Below are 19502 nucleotides of genomic sequence, written 5' to 3'. Positions count from 1 at the left end.
AGACGCGACCTAATTTGCATTCAGAATTTGAATGTTGTCTGTGTTGTTTGTGTGGCTCAGGCAGCTGAAAGTAAAGCAGGTTACTCTCATGCAGGAGTTGAATTGGATGTGCATCCCAGCATCCATCAATCATGAAGATGGCTGATGAATTAAATATGGAGGAGATGATGAATAAAAGCCCTCTCCCACTCTGCACTGCACAGAGATGATCAGGCCTGTAGTGGCCTATATAGAGGTCATGTCCTCTGGATGTTTACCTCATGATCATCACAACAAAAGCTAGGATTGCGGCCTTGAATTGTAAACCTTCAAACTCATGGATCTGTCTCCCTGGATTGTATTTCATCGCCTGTCTTCACCCTGGTGATAACAACACACATTGTATCTCTTGACGTCTTGTGCAGAAGCTGTGGACAGGTAGCTGTGGGTTACAAACACAGACACTAACCCCCCACGTGGTGCTTTCACAGACACCCCTATTGAGCTTTGTCTGTAAGGTTACATAACAGCGACGGGCACAAAAAAACAGCTTGCTGTCTCCGTGCGCGTCTGCCAGCAGGCTTTTGTTTGAACACGTGCCGAAGAGCCAGCTCAGGTTGACTCTCGCTTTTCAGTTTAATCTCCACTGGAAGTAAAGGCTGCAAGATAAACACAACTCTTTCTGCTCCGTCATCGCGTTCGTATCTACTTTCCTTTAGCCTCTCTCCACATGAGACTTCTTTAACAAGCTCAATATCAGCCACTTGACTAATTGAGGCCTATAAATGCAACAATTGCTGCGAGAGAGAAACTCACACCCCTCTTAAGTGGTTTCTTCTGCTCGACAATGTTGTTTGCTTGCTTCTGCCTCCAGTAATGGGAGTGTTACGAGCTAATGTTAGTCCCCAACATGCACGAGCACGCCGCTAGACCAAGCTTTTAGCTGGCTGGCTACTGTGGCAAATACTCAATAAGCCTTTGCACTGTTTGCCAAGTCTTTTGAGCTTTTACCCTGAGTCACCCCTCTTGCTTGCTGGAAAGCTGTACTGCAGTAACCTCTGCTGGAGATGCAGAAAAGAGGGAGGGGACGAGGGGGTGCGGTTGGTTGGAACTCACACAACATATTGCTCTTCCGCTGGGTTTGTAGTAGCAATGAAGCAAGCAGTTGTGTGTGGATTTACAAGCATGAATTGGGTAATCCAGTGGGCAGAAATTACCCCGCTTTATGGAGAACTTTAAGACTCGGGCGGTCTCTGCCAGACCCTGTTAAGCGTCTCCAAGAACTCAGTCAATTGCACATGTTTTTTAAGGAAACAGGAAAGCGGCCAGTTTCAGGTCAAAGCAAACACTCTTCTTTTTAGCAGTCTAGTTAGAACCGTTTTTCTATTCCAAGAAGTGGACTGAAAAAAAAAAATGACCAGTTGCAAAACACTCCTTGTTTTGTAAACCTTCTCCTCTTTCAAAAAGTGGTTGTGTGAGTGAGTGAGTGAGTTTGTGGGTGAAACTAAGTGATTGTAATCAAAGTGGAGGCTCAGCTCGGGCTTTAAAGCCTCAGTGAATCTGCAGCTCAGTCCTAATGTCCATCGCAGACTGAAGCACTGAAACCACACAAATTTAGCTGACGTCATCTAGTGCCGGAGTGCAAGAAGCTGCCAGGGCTGCAAATTTTCAATGAAGGAATGAAACAGCACATTGTGAAGTAACAGGCATTTCTGTGGCCAGTAAAGTATGAGGCTTCAAATTTGTGTGTAGCAGCATAAATGTTTCTTTCTTCTGTCAAATTAACATAGGGAGAGGTACAACATTTGCCTCTGAAATGAAGTGATGACCAAGTATAAATGTTGCATTCAAGTTATCCGAGGATGGTCCCGGGTTGGGAAATTGTTTTTCCAACTCTGGTGTGTTAATGACCTTTTAAGTCGTAATGTGGAAACAACATGGACGCTACAAAGATATGTTTTATTACTCAGAGAAGATGTTGCATTAGACTGGGTTACATCTGTAACAGGAAACCGATGGAATTGGGAGCCGGTGATGTTTTTATTCCCACAGCTGGGGAAATCACAAGTTCGCACCATTTTGGTATTCCTCTGTTTACCTACAGCAGCTGACGAGGGTGTGTCGTGAGCCTGAGCCGGTGTTTGCGCTGTAGTAGTAGGTATATATAGGGCTAGTACATCTTTTTCCTCACTAATAATAGCCTACTGATTCTCTGTTGGAAATCTGCCGATGAAGTTTGCGTTAGCCGTTGCTATCCTGCACACCTGCACGGCATGGTGATGAACTGTCCAATTGATTTCTTTTGGCGTGCTGTCTTGCGGGCCTGCACGGCAGAGTGATACTGGCCAGAAAATAGTCCCTATTGATGGCAAGGTCTGACGTAATGCGGGGATGTTTTAAAATTATTGAAATAGTCTAACAAAACACATGCATACTTTTTTGTAGCTTAAAACCTTTTGGTTACGTGTCCCCCGTACATCTTCAGAACTACTTTTTCTCCGGTAAGCTACGGGCCATTTCTCAGAGCAGGGGGCTCGTTGACAGTAGTGACACCGTCACATCAGAGCTACAGATGGTCAGCGTTTCACACAACTTCATGTCCAAAAACCTGAACTATCACTTTAAGACTCTCAGCTGCCATGAGATTTTTTAATGGTATGTAGTGATATAGCCTACCAATGTGATGGCTAAAGCCAGCTGGACAGTGAGATCATGCACGTAAGATCAAAGACTAGACTAAACTAATATGCACAAATTATTCAGGTAATGCGACCTCTGGCTCAGAGTGTTTTTAAACTACATGTTGACAGCTGTTTCCAGTATTTGCATGACAATGAAGATCCAAGCATATGATTATATTTCTTTACCTGACTTGTTATCAGGAACTAATCCAAGTATTTCTACATAGACAACAACCAATTGTAATATTACAAATTACATGTGAGCAAAGAATTGATATGCAGTATGAGAATTAATCTGTCGTGTGTCTGTTAATTAAATAATAGGAATGATAAACGTACTTTGTATAGCACCTTTCAAAAAACAGTTACAATAACAACAAATAATAAAACAGAAGACAATAATAAACAGAATGAAATGAGCTAAGAGCCAAACACAGATTAAAAACGAGGTAAGATAAATGAAAATGTCATAAAACATGAGTGACATCACCTGAAGCAATTCTATAAAAGTGGGTTTTTAAAGGTGATAAATTAAAGATGAGAGAGTTTGCGGCCCTCATCTCCTCGGGCAGGTCATTCCAAAGTATGGGTGCTCTGACTGCAAAGGCCATACATGACGTCAACGTCAGCAAGTCAACCAAATTTCCGCCGTTATTCCAACTTGAAGGGGCGTTCACGAGAATTTTCCCAGTAGAAAACTCAATTACCTGATTATTCTGACACCCCATAAAGGCAGCGAAAATTCTATAGCATGGAAACCTTACTTAAGTTAAAGGACAAGCACCTCAAAATTACTTTTAAGTGCACTACTTAAGTGAATGCACTTATATGCATTCCACTACTGACTGCAGACTGATGGAAAGTATGCCTGAAGGGCTGAATAAGTCTGTGAGAGAGAGGCCTTTATAACTTATTTTTTCTCACCGTGGGAAAACCCCTGAAGCAGTCCTGGACGTGAGTCAGAGTCTGTGAGTCTGCAGACTGGACACTGGGACTAGGCCAGCATTTAAAGAACATCTTCCTGTTCAGAACAGCCGCTGGAAAAGGAGACGTCACTCAGAAGTTTTTAAGTGGGATGTTTGTGTTATTTACTGAGAAGGCTTCGTTTCTAACTGTGTGAATGTGACATGGACTGTGAGTATGCCAAGCAGCAATCAGTCGATCCCTGAAAGAGGAGAGAGGAGCCGTTGATGATTCATACAGAAGTTCTATAATTATGACTCAGCGTGAATCTGTAACTCTACAGGAGCTGTTGAAATTGGTGAATCAAGGTAATAGCTGTGAGGTTAAATAAGGACTTCTCCTGCGAGTTGTTTCTTGCTGCAGGAGAGATAGGGAGATACAGTCTTAGTGTGAGACTGTTTCAACATGCCTGATCGATTCGTCACTGCGGCAGTAACCCGGAAATGCTTTCAAACACAATAAAAATAAGAATTACAGCATGCTTCAGGTGGTAAAGATTTATATGCAGCTTTCCCTCCCTGCACAATTTAATTTCATGTGGGGACTGCAGAGTGAGTTGCTCTATAGGACTCCATCTGAGGTCTGTTTGATTTATTAAAAGTGAGTCACACAACAACCCTCCTTTTAAGGAGAAAGGAAGGCATCACCACAGGATAAAACATCTTCATCCCAACATGTAATTTAATGTTTTATTCAGGCATAAAATGTCATTTTAAAACAAGAGGTTTTTTTAATCAAATAAAGCATTAATATTTCACAGGATTTGAGCAATTCCCAGTCGATCTTAGTATAATTAATGGGGCCCTATTGTGCTTTTTCTTATTTTGTGTCACGTGTATGTTACAGTGTGGGATGTTCATATTAAACGTGGCTTCAGCTAATGAGGTAAACATATGTAAAGTAATCCCCGCGAGCAAAGACCTCAGGCTTCTGACTAATGTAAATACTCTCTTTCTGACCTTGTTTTCTAAGCTGATAAGCTGAGCTTGTGATGGATTTCATTGTGTGGTCATCTGTTCCAGGCACATTACTGCAAGTGTTTACATTACGTACACTGCTGCTATGCACTGCTTTATGATAACATCAGGGAAATGCCAGTGCTGGTTAATTTCTCCCTGATATCCGATCAGATTCCAGCTGGAACATGTTTGGTTGGGATGTGACGATTTTAGTTTAGAAGTTGCACTGGTTTTTCACAGTAGAAAGTGCTACTATCTGTTACAGTCATTCCCTGGCTGCAAGTACAGTGCTACATGTAGCTACATGCTAATGTCAGGGAAACATGTAATCTTGGTTGTTGATGTTGTAAATTTCTCGCTAATTTTAGATCATATTCCTGCTACATGTCCAATTCTGAAGATTTTTGCTTGGATGCTTTTATTGGTGATTTTTCATAGTAGAAAGTGCTACTATACTCTTTACTAGGGATGGGTACCGAAAACCGGTATTAAATGAGCCACACTGCTACATGTAGCATGTAGAAACATGTAATCTTGGTTGGCGAGTGTTGCTCATTGCTCCGTGATTTCGAAACACTCCTGCTGGAACATGTCGTGTTCTAAAGATTTTGGTTTAGAAGCTTTTATCTGTGATTATTCAATTTAGAAAGTGTTACTTTACTCTTTACAGTCACTACCTGGCTGCAAGTACACTGCTACATGTAGCTACATGCTAACATGAGGGAAAAATGTAATGTCAATTGGTGATTTTTAACTGTAGAGAGTACAGCTATTCTCTACTTCATTCATTTCCAGACTGCAAAGAGGGTGCTGACACGTGAGTTATGGAAGACCTGGAAATGCTGACCAGTCAGAGCAGAGTGGGCTTTTTGGGAGGGGATCTTAAAGAGACAGGTGCTAAAACGGAACGTATTGGAAAGAGGATGAATACAGATGTTCCAGCACAGACAGTATGAGGAAAATAAAGTGGGTTTTGCACATTAAAAAATTTAAACATGTTCTAGTAGAAACTCAAAACACAAGTACAAACCTAAAATGAGCATTATAGGTCCCGCTTTCACTTCTTTTGCCTCACGCGTTAATTAAGCTGTGTTACATCAGTTGTGGTTGTGACATTGTGAGTTCGACTTTCGACCTTTGTCGCATGCCTTCCAGTCATCCAGTAAAATCAGCACAACTCTCGTCAGAAACAAAGACAGATTAGATAGGTGATAAACGACTGCTGTGTTAGGATAACTTCCAGTGACTGTTTGAGGAGGAAAAGCCAGAACACAGAATACCGTAGTGATAACAGAGTCCGATAATGATTTATGTTGCTACATTATGCAGTTTTAACCTCTCACGTTAGAGGAGAGCCAGGTGGCTGCTGAGGTGTGATAAGGCAGGCTGTTTTTTTCTGCCACGTAGACCCTTCCTATTCTCTGCGAATTGTCAGCCTGTGATAGTTGTGTCTCTGAGCCAAGGAGCCGCTTCACATGCTTATCAGGGAAAACCCACTACTCATATTTGGCATGCTAGATTAACAGACGCATGAATGACACATAAAAACAAAATAAATGCTTGTCTATGCTACTGAATGTCTATTTTCTAACTTTCATTTAGTCCAAACAATGTCAGGTTGGTTAACAGCATTGAGATTAATCTTGCTGTACTCCTTTCACCCTGTAAATGTTACAAATGATAGTTCTTATCTTCATCGTCTCAAGAGGTTGAGCAGGAAAAGCAGTAACACACACTGTAGTTATGCAGATAAAACCTGTCCTTGTGGTTTCTTTCCACTTGAAACACAGGAATGTTTGATTGGTTGAAACAGATGGGTGTGAGTGTGTTTAAAGGGCAGTGGGGCTTTTCAGCTCGCTGACTTGCTGGCACCGGGAAGGCTCATGAGTTTGACAAGGACAAAGTTGTGCTCAGGGTTCACAACAGAATGCAAAGATTCATCAGTGATGCTCTGACTCAAGTAGAGTTTGATTCTGATAAGAGCTGAAATGATTAGCCAATAATCGATTAGTCAAGCAACAGAAAATAACGTGTTGCAATCAGGTAAATCACTGATGTCATAAATAATCTGCTGTTTTTCTTCTTTTTTAGATGATTGTAAACTGAATATATTTTGAGTTGGGACTGTTAGACAGAAACAAGGGCTTGTTTCACTTTTTTCTGGGATCCGCTTCAAAGTTGGTAAAATACCCAGTTTTGTTAAAGGTTCTATAAATGACTTTCAGATTATTAATGTAGCAGAAAACCACTGTTTGAGTAATGGCGTCCTGACCGGATAAAGAGGCTTTATCTATTATGTAATCTTTAGTTATTATGTAGTCACTTAATAAAAGAATTCTTCTACCGGGAGCTGCAGTGTTGCGAGTCTTCTACCTGCCCTTACCTGAGTACTGACCAAAATTCAAGGAAAGTTACTGAAAATGGCAGTGGATGCTTACACATTAGTGAGCTGAACAGAGATGATGTGTTAAAAAAAATAATTTGGTTAATAAACTGCTTTTGTAGTTGGAATAATTCATCTCAAGATAAAGTTATATGTGGTAATACTCCCAAACAAGGACAGAGGCAATTTTCCTCTTTACCAGTCCTGTAACATTATCTCCACTCCTAGCAGTCACCATCTTTCTCAGCTCGGCTGCCTGTTACACCAGTAGAGACTGACCTCTGATGGCATGTGTTGTGTGCACTACATCATCTCGGGAGCATCTGTATTTTTACAGTATTGAAAATCATACTTTCAGGATTTCTAAATACCTGAGTATACTGTATCATACAGTGGCACCTGCAGACTTGTTCATGGAGTCAGCATTCATACAAATACATCATACCGCATATATTATCTACAAAACATACCCTTCCAATTTGGCGGTCTATTTACGCTGCAGAAATTACCCGGCTCTCCCTCTGCCTTGTCAGTGTCACTGCTGCCCTGCATCAGTATTGCTGCCTGCTCTTTCGGCCCTTCCTCTGCCCCACAACCACCTCCAGGCTCCGGCTGGGGTTGGGATTTAATCATCACTTCCCAATATCTCATGTCAACATAACTTCAGGGAGTGATAAGGCCGGTCCACAAACAGTCCAACTGCAAACTGATCGAAAGGAAGTCTTGAGTGTGATGATCAAATAGTTTCTTCCTCAATTCTTCATTCCGCGACTTAAGTTAAACAAGCTGCAGAGAAGGAAAAGTAAAACTCATGAAGACTTGGGCCTATGTTGCTTTAAGGGAACTGCAAAACCTCCAAAGTCAGAGGCAGGGACACAGAATGATCACAAAGGGACACACACACACAGAAAATTAAAGTTTGCTGATCTAGTGCACTTTAAACTGACCGTGGAGGGGTGTTTAAAACGTCAAAGTTTGATGCATAGGGCCAATAACCAAGCATTGGACCAAGCAACCAAGATTAAAAATGTTGTTTTAGTGTCTGCATCAAACCTAAGAGCTATTAGCACCTGTATTTCAATGTAAATTTTGAGTTTTAGCTCTTAAAGCTACAGTAGGTAGAAAGCCTGAAAACAGTTGATTTTTGAGTCTCATCTGAGTTAGGGTTCGTTCGTCTCCGCCCTGAGCCCCTCCTACCAAGCGAGCACACGAGTATTTTATCCTACTTGGTTCTATTTCTCCCTCTCTGGGAGCCTCGGCTCTTCCTCACCATGCAACAGCCCTCCCCATCCCTCCCTTGCGGCCCCGCACATACTCCCGAGCCTGGGCTCTCCCTCACCGTGCAGCAGCCTGCCCCGCACATACCCCTGAGGCTCGGCTCTCCCTCTCCGCGGCGAGCCCTCGGCTCCGCTCCCACGGCCGACCCTTGCGCCCTCTGGCCGGGGCCGGCCCCACCTCACTCTTCCCCTCCCTCCGGGGCTCCGGGGAACCGAGTTCTGTCTTCCTTTTTTTGGGTTGTTTAGCCGTGTAGGCAGTTGTAGCCAATGCTGGAATAGCTATTTTACCTGGTGCACTGTTCGCCATTGCCACTTGCTCTCCCCCTTCTGCTGGCGGCACGAGAACGCGCATATGCAGTAGAACAGCCAATAGTAACGCAGTGGTCTGAGCTGACCTTTGATTGGTTGATGCACATCGGCACGATACTGATTCTTTAGAGGCTGAACACAGAGCCATGGTGAGGTGCAGAAACCTATTGTTTGTCTCAGACCACTTGATTTACATTATGCTTAGAGGATATTTTAAAATTTTTACTCAGTTAGACCAAAACAATGTTACCTACTGGAGCTTTGAATAGGTACAGAATCATGATTTTGTTGCTTGAAATAGTTGAAAGCCAGCTTCTTAGGGCTTAGGGCTTTCTTCAAGATTTGGTTTTGAAAAAGCTCTGTTGAAACTCAACCCTAGACTGAAGAATTGCTAATTAACGCCTCTGACTTGCAGTGTAAATTGCTGTGAAACACAACACTCTACACATACACAGTCACATGCAGGCACATGTGTACAGTATATAACACTCACAGTCACTCATCTATACTTACCCTCCTCTGTCTGCAGATAGACGTGAGACTAAAGCCTCATTTCTGAAGAACCACTGTTAACGGGTTAAAGCTTTATGTAACAAGGCCGCTCAACACTTCCCATGCTTATCGCATCTCAGTCAGAGCAGCTTCTGACTTCTTGAATACAGTTGTGGTTTTGCCATCTCTCTCCCGCTGGCCCTATAAATCTGCAGCTTTGTCCCTGTAACAATGGGAGCGAGGGCAGCGCAGCCAGCGTAATCTTGTGGCGCTGGTACAGATTGAAACAGACAGTTCTCTGAACTGCAAAACTAAATGCTGAATTTGAAGGACACAACACCTGCAGAAACAAACATTTTCTAATCTTTTGTGAAGGCCTCACAATGTTTATTATGTCCCAGTTTTGATTAAAAAAAAAGGGCAGGACTTGGTGAAGGCTAAAGCGTTTTTTTTTTTGTCAGCAGGATTAATTTGATTTTATCTAAGCTTTTTTATTAAATGGGTCATAATTTTACAGCACAGCAGGACATGATATTCTTCTTTTATGATTTTGAATTATCAGCAGAGCTTTATAAAAACTAACTTTCCGAGCGTTTTCAACAATGTTGTGTCGTGTTTTCTGTTTACTTTGCAGCACCTCTCCCCTCTGTATCCATCTGCTCTTGCTGTCCTACATTCCTCTTAGCAGGGAGCTTTAACTGCTCCCTGAGAAAAATGAAAAAGTGAGATGTGATGGGAGGCTGATCTATCCAATATCAGCTCATGAGCCTGCATGACCTTGTGCGTCCTTTGAAAGAGGTCGAACCTTTAACTCACCATCAAGTCGAGATCCTGGCAGCGGTTTGATTCAGATAATGTGGGATGTGACCGGCATTAATCTGCGATAATGCTCCAGACAAGTTAGCACGATTGTTTGTGATGATTTAAAATCTCTCAGACGGAAAACATACGCTCACATCTAACTGTGAATATAAAGGATTGAGTTGCACATTTCCTGTCCCCTGCTTGATTTGTCATGGCTGGTGCCATCACATTATTCTTCACGCTGAGGGGACACACGCACATACTCACATACGCACTAACCGAGATGCTGACCCGATTGTGTGCTGCACATGTGACATCCTGAGGGCGACAGAGAGAGGGAGGTGTGGAGGCAGGCTGTGGAGTGGCTGGTGAAGGTCAGCAGACGGTCAGTGGCTTGAGGCCCCGACACTGACTGGACAGGAACAAGGAGTGCAAGGCGGGTCAGCGAGTAGCAGGACGTCTCAATGGTGTATTCGCTGAGAAGGGGACGTTGCTAAGGAAAAGGAAGAGGTTTAAATCATTTTTAGGCCTGTCATGATGATTACATTATCAGCCTGTCAAGGTCAGCAAATATTATCGAGGTATTAAGAATGTCACCACCATTGTAGTCGACATGATGCCAGAGGTTTTCCTGACCATTATAAGATTGGATGCAGCACGTAAGTGTTTCTTCGCTGCGTCTATGACAAACGAACAGAATAAAACTATGCTGAGACTCGTTCATGCAGCCCAGTCGCCAGGAAATGTTGGCATTGTTGCGGTTCTGCAGACCACTGATACATTACATTTGTATGCTTTTATGTAGTAGATTTAGGTTTAGGCACAGTGATTATGGAAAGAGCATGTTTTGTTTCATGGCACTATCCCACCAAGAAACACAGCGATGTCATGGTAAAATAAACACTGGTTTTCTTGGCAATATCCTGACAGGAAATGCAGGGATGTCTCAGTAAAAACATCTGCTTTTCTTGGCACTACCTGGCAGTTAAGGCCGTAATGTCTCTGTAAAAAAAATGATACTAGTGATAGTGACATTATCAAGGCAGGGAACGCAGTGATGAAAAGTTTTCTTGGCACTATCCCAGCTGTAAGGGCAGCAATGTCTTTTCTTGGCTTTATCCCGAATGTGTTGGCACAAAAGAAAAAGCCTGATTTGGTGGCTAAAAAGCGACAGGAAAATCTGCGACAGGTTGGTTAATCACAACCAGTTTATTACTTGTTGCTCTGGAATAGTGGTCTGCGGCTTGGCAGTTGTCTCTGCTAGGTGTCACGCCGTTCACTGTCCCCTCCACCTCCCGATGACAAAGTCAGCTCATATACTATGTTCTTCAAAAACATTGATATATCTGTGAAACATACAAATGTAATGTATTCCTGGTTTGCAGAAACATACAGTGCAAACATTTTCTTCTGGTGAACGGACCAGTTGTTGTCATTTCTATTCCCACTGCTTTTGTCCTCCTTTGTGATCTCTGTGTAGGCTTTCACCAAAGGCGGGGCTCTGTATTTATTTATTTATGTTTTACATTCCAATTCCAATGTCTGAATAGTCTTAAAAATTAAAAGTTCATTCACTTTAAAGGGTACAGTTGGATTATTATGCTATGATATTATGGGGTATGAAATGGTCTAAAAATGACAATAATATTGTTTTATTGCAGTTATTTCAGGGTCAAGATCGTACACTAAAAGTTGTGATCATGACAGGCCTAATCATGTTTTGATCCTGCAGAAAAAATTGGGTTCCACTTACATCAAATACAAGTTAATTCAAAGATGTAAGCATCAAATTTGCCTCAAGTTTTAGCACTGAATCACACTTTTGATGATCATTATGTTCTTTTGACTAAAAAAAATCATGTTAAAATCAAATTGTTGTTATTATTTTTTTTGTATTTTGTTTGTTTTTTGTGCTTTGTTGTATTTTAGGTAGGCTTGTGTAACGTGGCCAAGGGACTACAGGTGAAAAATAGCCTTTTGGCTAATTCTGGCATTTTTATACCATGAGTATTTATTAATTTGCACTGTCCCTTCTGAAATAAACTAAACCAAAATCATCTAATTACCTGTATTCACAAGTTTTAATAATCAGAAAACATCATTTTTTAAGTAATAGCAGTCAACAGTCATTTTTCTGGATTTATAACACATGTATCTAAAACCATGCTTGAATTGAATGGGGTGTATCCTTTTTCCATATTCACACATCCACATAGTGCAGAGTTAGAAATGATTTTTGCATTTTCCACATTTCAGTGCAACTCTTTGATCCCGCTCCTCGTCTTTGATGCCAGCGAAATCTCAGAGAGAGAGAAGGCACAAAGCAACAGAGAGACAAGCCTGCACTCATTTACATACAGTACAGACACCTACTGTAGCAAGTATCTGGTACAGAGCGATGCAGATTACTTGGGTGTAGCCTGTACAAAATCTACTTATTAAATATTAATGTGGCGCGGTGTATCAGCTCATCGGCAAGGTATGAGGTGTAGGAAGGGGCGAGATACTGACGTCTCGGAGACAAAGCTCTTTGTCACTGTAAAGCTGGGACCCACACAGTCTCAGACAAAGACGCTCTTTCATATAAGATGCCTCTGCGGGGAGGTTCACTCTGAAAGAGCTGCCGTACTGAAGTATAGTCCTCTCTTCTACATCCCTGCTAATCCTCTTCTTATCATGCACCTTTTCTCATTTTCAGATAATGCGCTGGCCTTGTGTCAAATAAAAAAAGGTCCTAATCTGATTCTGGGTAATGAAACTGTCGCTGCAGACACTACAGCTAACGTGAGATTTGCACCTTCCTCTGCTTGGTTGTAGCCAGTGCAAGACAAGTGTTGTATACAGACAGACAATTCAGCTCTGCACAGATAAAAGGTTGTGTCTATCATAGTGTAAGCATTCATTTTCAAGTCTACCCTCACTGATTTGAATAGGATGAACAAAGTGTACTGTACAACACAATTACACTTCAACAACTACAGCCTCCAACACATCTCTAAAACAGTTTCAGCAAAAACTAGAAGGTAGAATTTATTGCAGGACTGTTGTTTAATACTGCATTACGTATAGCTTTGTGTACTTGGTAATATGTTATCTAAGAATATATTACATACAAGGTTGAAAATAGCTCGCATACCTAAAGCTTTCAGAATACTCTATTTTTATCAGTTTTTTCTTAAAGGTTGAGCTTGGTATTTTTCAACCTGGACTCTATTTTCTACTGTTTTTGTATCTAATTGACTAATGGAGACAACAAGTTTTGAAGCTGGTCCAGTATCGAGCAAGAGGGATGTAGCCAGCAGCCCCATAACAGTCTACAGTGTAACCACTTGGGGCATTTGTGCATCGTTAATGTACGTCAACTAGAAACACTTGTTTTTGCCACTTACAGGCTCAGATTATTAACCCAGGTGTGTGTCATCATGATGAAAAAGATCCCTACACAGACAGACCCTTTTGTTTGAATGAACAGTCCTTTTATTTTAACCAGAAACAGCTCCCAAGTTACCATCGCCAAACCCACCAGACTCCATTTGAATTAACAGTCATTTTACTATTGTAAAATACGCTTTATTCAAAGTCAACAGAAGCAAAGTAAAACTCAGAAAAATCAATCTTGGTTCATCTATCCTCTGTTCCAACAACCATTAACTTACGTTTGGTTAAAATAAACCCTTAAGTCACCCAGTTAAATGTGAAAATACGCTGTTTCCATACACACTAAAATGACTATTTATTTAAATGGAGTCTGGTGGGTTTGGTGATAGTGATTTCAAGGCTCTTTCTGGTTGCACAAAAAGAATCTTACTCTTTAACAAAAAGGTCTGTCTCTGTAGGGATCCTTTCCATAATGTTGTCAGACACTTTGAATCTGAGCCTAACAGTAGCCTCTCTGTACTGTGCGGAGTTTGCATGTTCTCCCTGTGTCAGTGTGGGTTTTCTCTGGGTACTCCAGCTTCCTTAAGTTAACTGGTGACTCTAAATTGCCCATAGGTGTGAATTTGAGCGTTGATGGTTGTCTGTCTCTATGTGTCAGCCCTGTGATAGTCTGGTGACTTGTCCAAGGTGTACCCCACCTTTTGCCCAATGTCAGCTGAGATAGGTTCCCCTATTCCCTATAATATGTGTTTTTATTTAGGGGTGAACTGTCCCGTAAACAGAATGAATAGATGTGCATAAGCATTCAAATGTTGATTTAGAATTTAAATGTCAGTGTTATAAAAAACAAGCTTCAGCAGCTGTTTGGTACAGCCCAAGTGAGAAATGTGTGGTGAGCTAATGAGAGGTTAGTGACAGCCCTCGAGATCCAGTTTTACCCAGCTCAGATGTTGAGTTAACAAACATCAGAATACAAGTTGTTTTGACATGAACACACGATCCCTTAAATCCCTTTCCACACCCTTAACCCACCTCCCGTCCTGCAGCCAATGGCAGCCAAGCATTCAGTTTGCTGTTTACGAGTCTCACGCTACCATGACCAAGTAACAGACCCCGTTAAACCCCCGGGATGTGGGACGCTGGGACAGGGGACCATGTGTTTCTCAACATCTAGTGAAAATAAACAACAGCCAGGCCATGACGCCAGAGGGAAACTGACATGAGTCCTTCCTAATAGCTTATTGAAGGAATTCCCTCTCCTGTCAGCCAGTCAGAGGATTGTTGTCCAGCTCTGTAACACCAGTAATCAGATTATTATCTCTTGTAGAGTGGGAGCAGTGAGATTATATGTCATATCTCTGCTGCCCACCCTCGTCTGTAAAGCTTCACAGCTACACTGCACTGCAGGTTGAGCATTAAACAAACCACACTGGCCAACAAACATTTGGCAGAGCATTTCTTTCTCTTGAGGCTCATGGAAACATCTGCGGTGCCTGAAAAGTCAGAATGTAAAATCAGAATATTTATAGCAGCTTTTGTGGTCGCTGTGATTGCTGTTTGTCTTCTGCCTGTTTGGTTCAGTTTACAACCTTCCTCCTATTGGGCCGGATACACAGGGGTGCTTTTTGACTCCATTCATTTTTCACAGAGTGTGAGATGACGTTGAAGCGTGGTACAAGTGGAGCTCTGTAGAATATATCTATGGTTAGCATTTAGGAGTAGTAACCAGTAATTTAGGTGGAAAGAGAAGCCCAAATAATAGTCGTTCAGTCACCGTACCCCGTCATTAAGCTCAGTGTCAGTTCTCAGCTGCTCATCATATCATGTCTTTGCAGCCTGGTGGCAAATGTTCTCTGACGTTGTGCCACTGATTTATAGTTTACAGTTTGGGGCTATTGATAGCAAGATCAATTATTGTGGGCTCTGAAGCCATAGAGCTAATATTTTATTGATCCCCAGCAGGAAATGTTAAAGAAGTCAGAGGTCAGGGTTGGTAATGATTTTTTTTGCATGGTCAGACCTCAGTCTAGTGATGTGTGCAAAACTGTCATAGTTAAATCTTAGAAATCCCGAGGCAGCTAATGAGTTTTGGAAACTGCCATCCTTGGGAAACAAACATAGACTGTAAAAAAAAATAATGGATGTAGCCACTGTTTGGTTGGTTTGTGGACTTACATTTTGAAGTCTTGAGTTTGGAATTTTGGAGGCAGAAGTGACCAAATTTGGACGAGAAGGTGGCTCTGACAAACGCCTTTATTATGCATAACTCTAAGCATTGACTCCTACGACCCTGCGTCATCATACAAGGACATTACATTCTTTGTTTGCTGCACCTAATGCTTCATTCTGCTTAACCTAGACCTGTTGTTCCCATCCGTGGACACTTTTATATGCCATCTAGTGGTAGTAAGAGAACAATACTATAATCAATCCATGTAAAAACAAGGTGGCAGCCATCTCTGCCAAGTCAGTCTGCAGCCGATCCCGACACAAAAGTGGACAAGCTACAAAACTTGATCAAATTTTATGGTTGAAACTTGTTTATTTATGCTTGATAATGTTTGCAGTTTGATATAACATGCATATTTGACCAATTTAGCAACAGTAACAAGCCATGTTTGAGGACACTGGGACTTTTTTATAGCATTATCTCAGCATTTCACACCAATTAGGTATGGCAGACTGTTCCTACAGACAAAAAGGACAGTCCTAGATCTTTATAATGGAAAAAAAATTACTTTTTCTCTGAGGTCTAGAGGAGCAATATTCCTCAGAAATGGAGGAAATGGTCTGTCTTTATTTCAGAAGACATGGACGCAGCTTCACTGTGAATGTCTGTGACAATAAAAGGACATTGAACACGTGGACTCATGAATACTCGACTGGTGTGCCCCCACACAGTGTTCTCTATGGTGTTTATGTCTTGACTAAACATCTGAAAATGCCAAAGAGATTGAAAAACAGGACATTCCTAGAGTTCTGAGCGAGGAAAATGTATACAGACTTACAAAACAAACAAATCACAAGGCTTTTAGATATGCTGCATTATTTGCAATTTTGTTCATATTCAGGCATTAAAATGAACACTTTTGAACAGTTTTAGCCTTGGACAGTGCCCCCTAAAAGTGACAAAACACTAAACAAATTATGCATAGTTTGCAGTTTATTTTTTGTATTGCTCTATACTTTAATACACACTTGTGACAATTAAAAATAAACCAATCGTCCCCTTATGAGGACATTGTTTCTTTCAAAAACTGCTTAGTTCCACAAAGTCAATGCATAGTTTTTTTTAAACTTATCAAACCCAAATAGCTGGGGGAAATTAAAAATGCATACCAAACAAAAGCTCAGGTCTCAGGAGGTTAAAGACCAAAACTGTTTTTCGTACCAGGTTTCAATCATATTTACATCTGCTATGCAGTTGGGTATTTTAACATGTATGTCTATGGGGAGTGAATCTCTTTTGGAGCCAACCTCAAGTGGCCATTAAAGGAAGTGCAGTTTATAGCACTCCCATGTTGACTGTTTAGAAATCACGCTGATTCTGCAGTCATATCACATGATACAGGATTAGTAGGAACTGAAGGTTTTGCATCATAGTTATTAGCAATTGACTTACTCACTGCACCACCACTGCTGCTGCATGAAAGCATCGGGAGGTTACATCAGGTCTACCCAACTGAGGCAGCAATATCCTGTGATGAGCAGTCTTTAGCTCTTTGCCGCTGTTGCATTAACGCTCATGGAGCCCCTGGGCTGTCTGTGTCTGCCAGATTACAGACCCAGCCACTGCCTCTTCACTCCATTCTACTTCCTTTTTTTTTCTTTCTAATTCTTGGATCTCCAGTGCCACCTCCTCCATCTTGTGGCACATGTCTCATCTCTCTAAGTCCCTCATCCCACAATCCCCGCACTGTCTCCTTCTAATCCATCTCTTCTCTCTTTGCACAAGCTGCTGCTCATCCTGTCGCCCCTCTACACTCTTCATCATTATGTTATAGCTAACAGTATAGTGATTTATCTCCCATTTATCCACACTGATGCCTTCTTGTGCATTAAAGCATAGAAGACTGAATTGGACGATGTTTGAATAAAAATGAAGCCTCATAGAGAGTAGATTCAATTTTTTATTAATGAAGCTGCCACTGTCAGATCTCTGAATAGATTATATGGAGCTTTTAGCAGATGTTATAGTCACAGCAGGGGCGGCGTCTAATCATTTCAGATATGCTTTGTTTGTTTTTAGCAAGGGCTCTGTAATGCTATCATGTTTTTAAAGCACAGAGTTTACAGGTACAATCAGTTGTGAGAGCTAGAATGAGTGCTGGATGTGTATTCATCAGATCAAGAACACAAACATGACTCTGAGTGAATGCTAATGGTGCTCCATGTGTGGCTGTGTAAATAGGCAGGTGTTTGCCAACAGGTTAAATGCAGGTTTTATGTCTTTGTAGTGGACCTGGACCCTGTTTTCTCATGTTTTGTGTCTAAGTGACTGAAGTAAAAACAATGTTTGAAACTGGTCTAGCTGCAGCAGCAAAACAGGCTGTGATGTAAACAATCTGGCATTTGCCACGGTCAATTTTTATCATTAAAAGTGCTTGTTATTGCTACTGTCAGGCTTGGATTATTATTCTAAGCATCTGACAACATTATGGAAAGAATCCCACGGAGAAATAAGAAGTATTTCTCTACATTTAGCTTGATCCAGTCTGTTTTTATTGTGTGTAACTAAGTCTTTCTTAAGGAGAAGTCTCATTCTAAAATCTCATGAGAGGTGACTTGCTGCACGAAGACAGCAATGGATACATTATTGCATTGCTCAAACTGCAGCCCGTAGGCCAGTGGAAGCCCTCAGAAACATTTTGTGCATCATTTGCTGTCCATTTTAATACTTTAATTTTCAATAGCTTACATTTAAAACACTACTCAAAGACTGCATCAAACTGTGTGTTTGTCAGGTTAGGGATGCCAGCTTGTAAAAAGATATTGGTTGCATTGCAACTAGTTGCACCGTTCTGTCATTAATGCTAGTTGTATTAGCTATAGTTAGTGATTTAAGTGGACGACTCACAACTGCAGTTTTCGTTTGTGGCCCTCACTCATATGCTGGCTGCCTGAATTGGGACTCGGTTATCAAAACCATAAGCACACCTGCAGTGTGTGAAAGCTGGAGTGGAGAGTGCCCGGAAGAGTTTGTTGTGTTGGCATACAGAAAGTGTAGCTTAGTGTTAGGGCATTAACAGAAATGTCAATTTGTCGACGTGTCGACGTCGGTGGCACAAGTCGACACACCCTGGGAGGAGTCGGCAAGTCGTGTGTTTTTTCCCTCTCTCTCTCTCTCTGTGCTTGTGTATGGAATGCAATCGCTGCCTCTGATTGGCTTACACTGATACTTCATCCTTGAACATACTCGGGCGTACTATAAGCGGAGCAGACTCCAGTCATTCGGGCTTTCATAGTCGAGCGCACTTCCGCGTTGTAGTTTCCTGTAAAAATGTCCGTGAAAAATCCCCGCGATGTGAAAAATACATGCCGAGCAGTCACTGGTGCGCAGAGCGGAGTCCGCGCGGTCGTAAAATCTGAGCTTTGCGCGCGCAGGGCTTGCGGACGTCCGCTTTGAATCCGCGCAGACCTCCGCAGAGTCCGTTCCGCCCGAGTATATTCGGGCCTTGACAGACACACATCACGTGTGGAGATACTTCACTTTCCTCCGCCGTGTCAATGTGATGATGTCATCAAATGACTTGTCGACTCGACTTCGACTTTATTGACAGATAAGTCGACCTGAAAAAAATCAGTCGTTAATGCCCTACTTAGTGTTATTTTAAAGATTTTTTAGTGTCATGGCTGAGTATTTAACTGATTCTGTCAGTGTTAAAAGGTCTGCAAAACTTCAGAACAAGACTTGTCCTTGAATGAGATGCTGTTACACACACTAACAAACAGACCACATCAAGCTGGAGGTAAAGAAAAACATTTTATTTCTCTGTTGGGCCCTTTCAATAATATTGTCAAACACCTATAATAACAATCTGAGCCTGTCAGTAGCAAAAACAAGCATTCTTATTGGGCGTAAACTGATGCTGTGCAATTGCCCCAAGTGCTTATAGTGCAGCCTGTTTTGCTGCTGTGGCTACAGCTGTCTCCCTCAAAACTGGTCCAGTTCTAACAAATGCAGTTTCCATTATTCACTTGGGAAACATGGGAAAATAGCGTTCAAATTGAAAATTTCCAAATTTCCCCTTTAAGATTAATCACTTTGTAGTGTGAG

The 19502-nt window shown here is 41.7% G+C and overlaps 1 protein-coding gene across 1 annotated transcript in view; it reads left to right on the top strand.

Moving 5' to 3' along the window:
- nrbp2b (nuclear receptor binding protein 2b) overlaps positions 1–19502 on the top strand; it is a 54036-nt gene that overhangs the window by 23080 nt on the left and 11454 nt on the right. The gene's annotated exons all lie outside the window — the stretch shown is intronic.

The sequence above is a fragment of the Epinephelus fuscoguttatus genome, linkage group LG21, assembly GCF_011397635.1.
Source record: "Epinephelus fuscoguttatus linkage group LG21, E.fuscoguttatus.final_Chr_v1".
NCBI classification, from domain to species: Eukaryota; Metazoa; Chordata; class Actinopteri; order Perciformes; family Serranidae; genus Epinephelus; species Epinephelus fuscoguttatus.
This window is presented reverse-complemented; position numbering and strand designations above follow the sequence as displayed.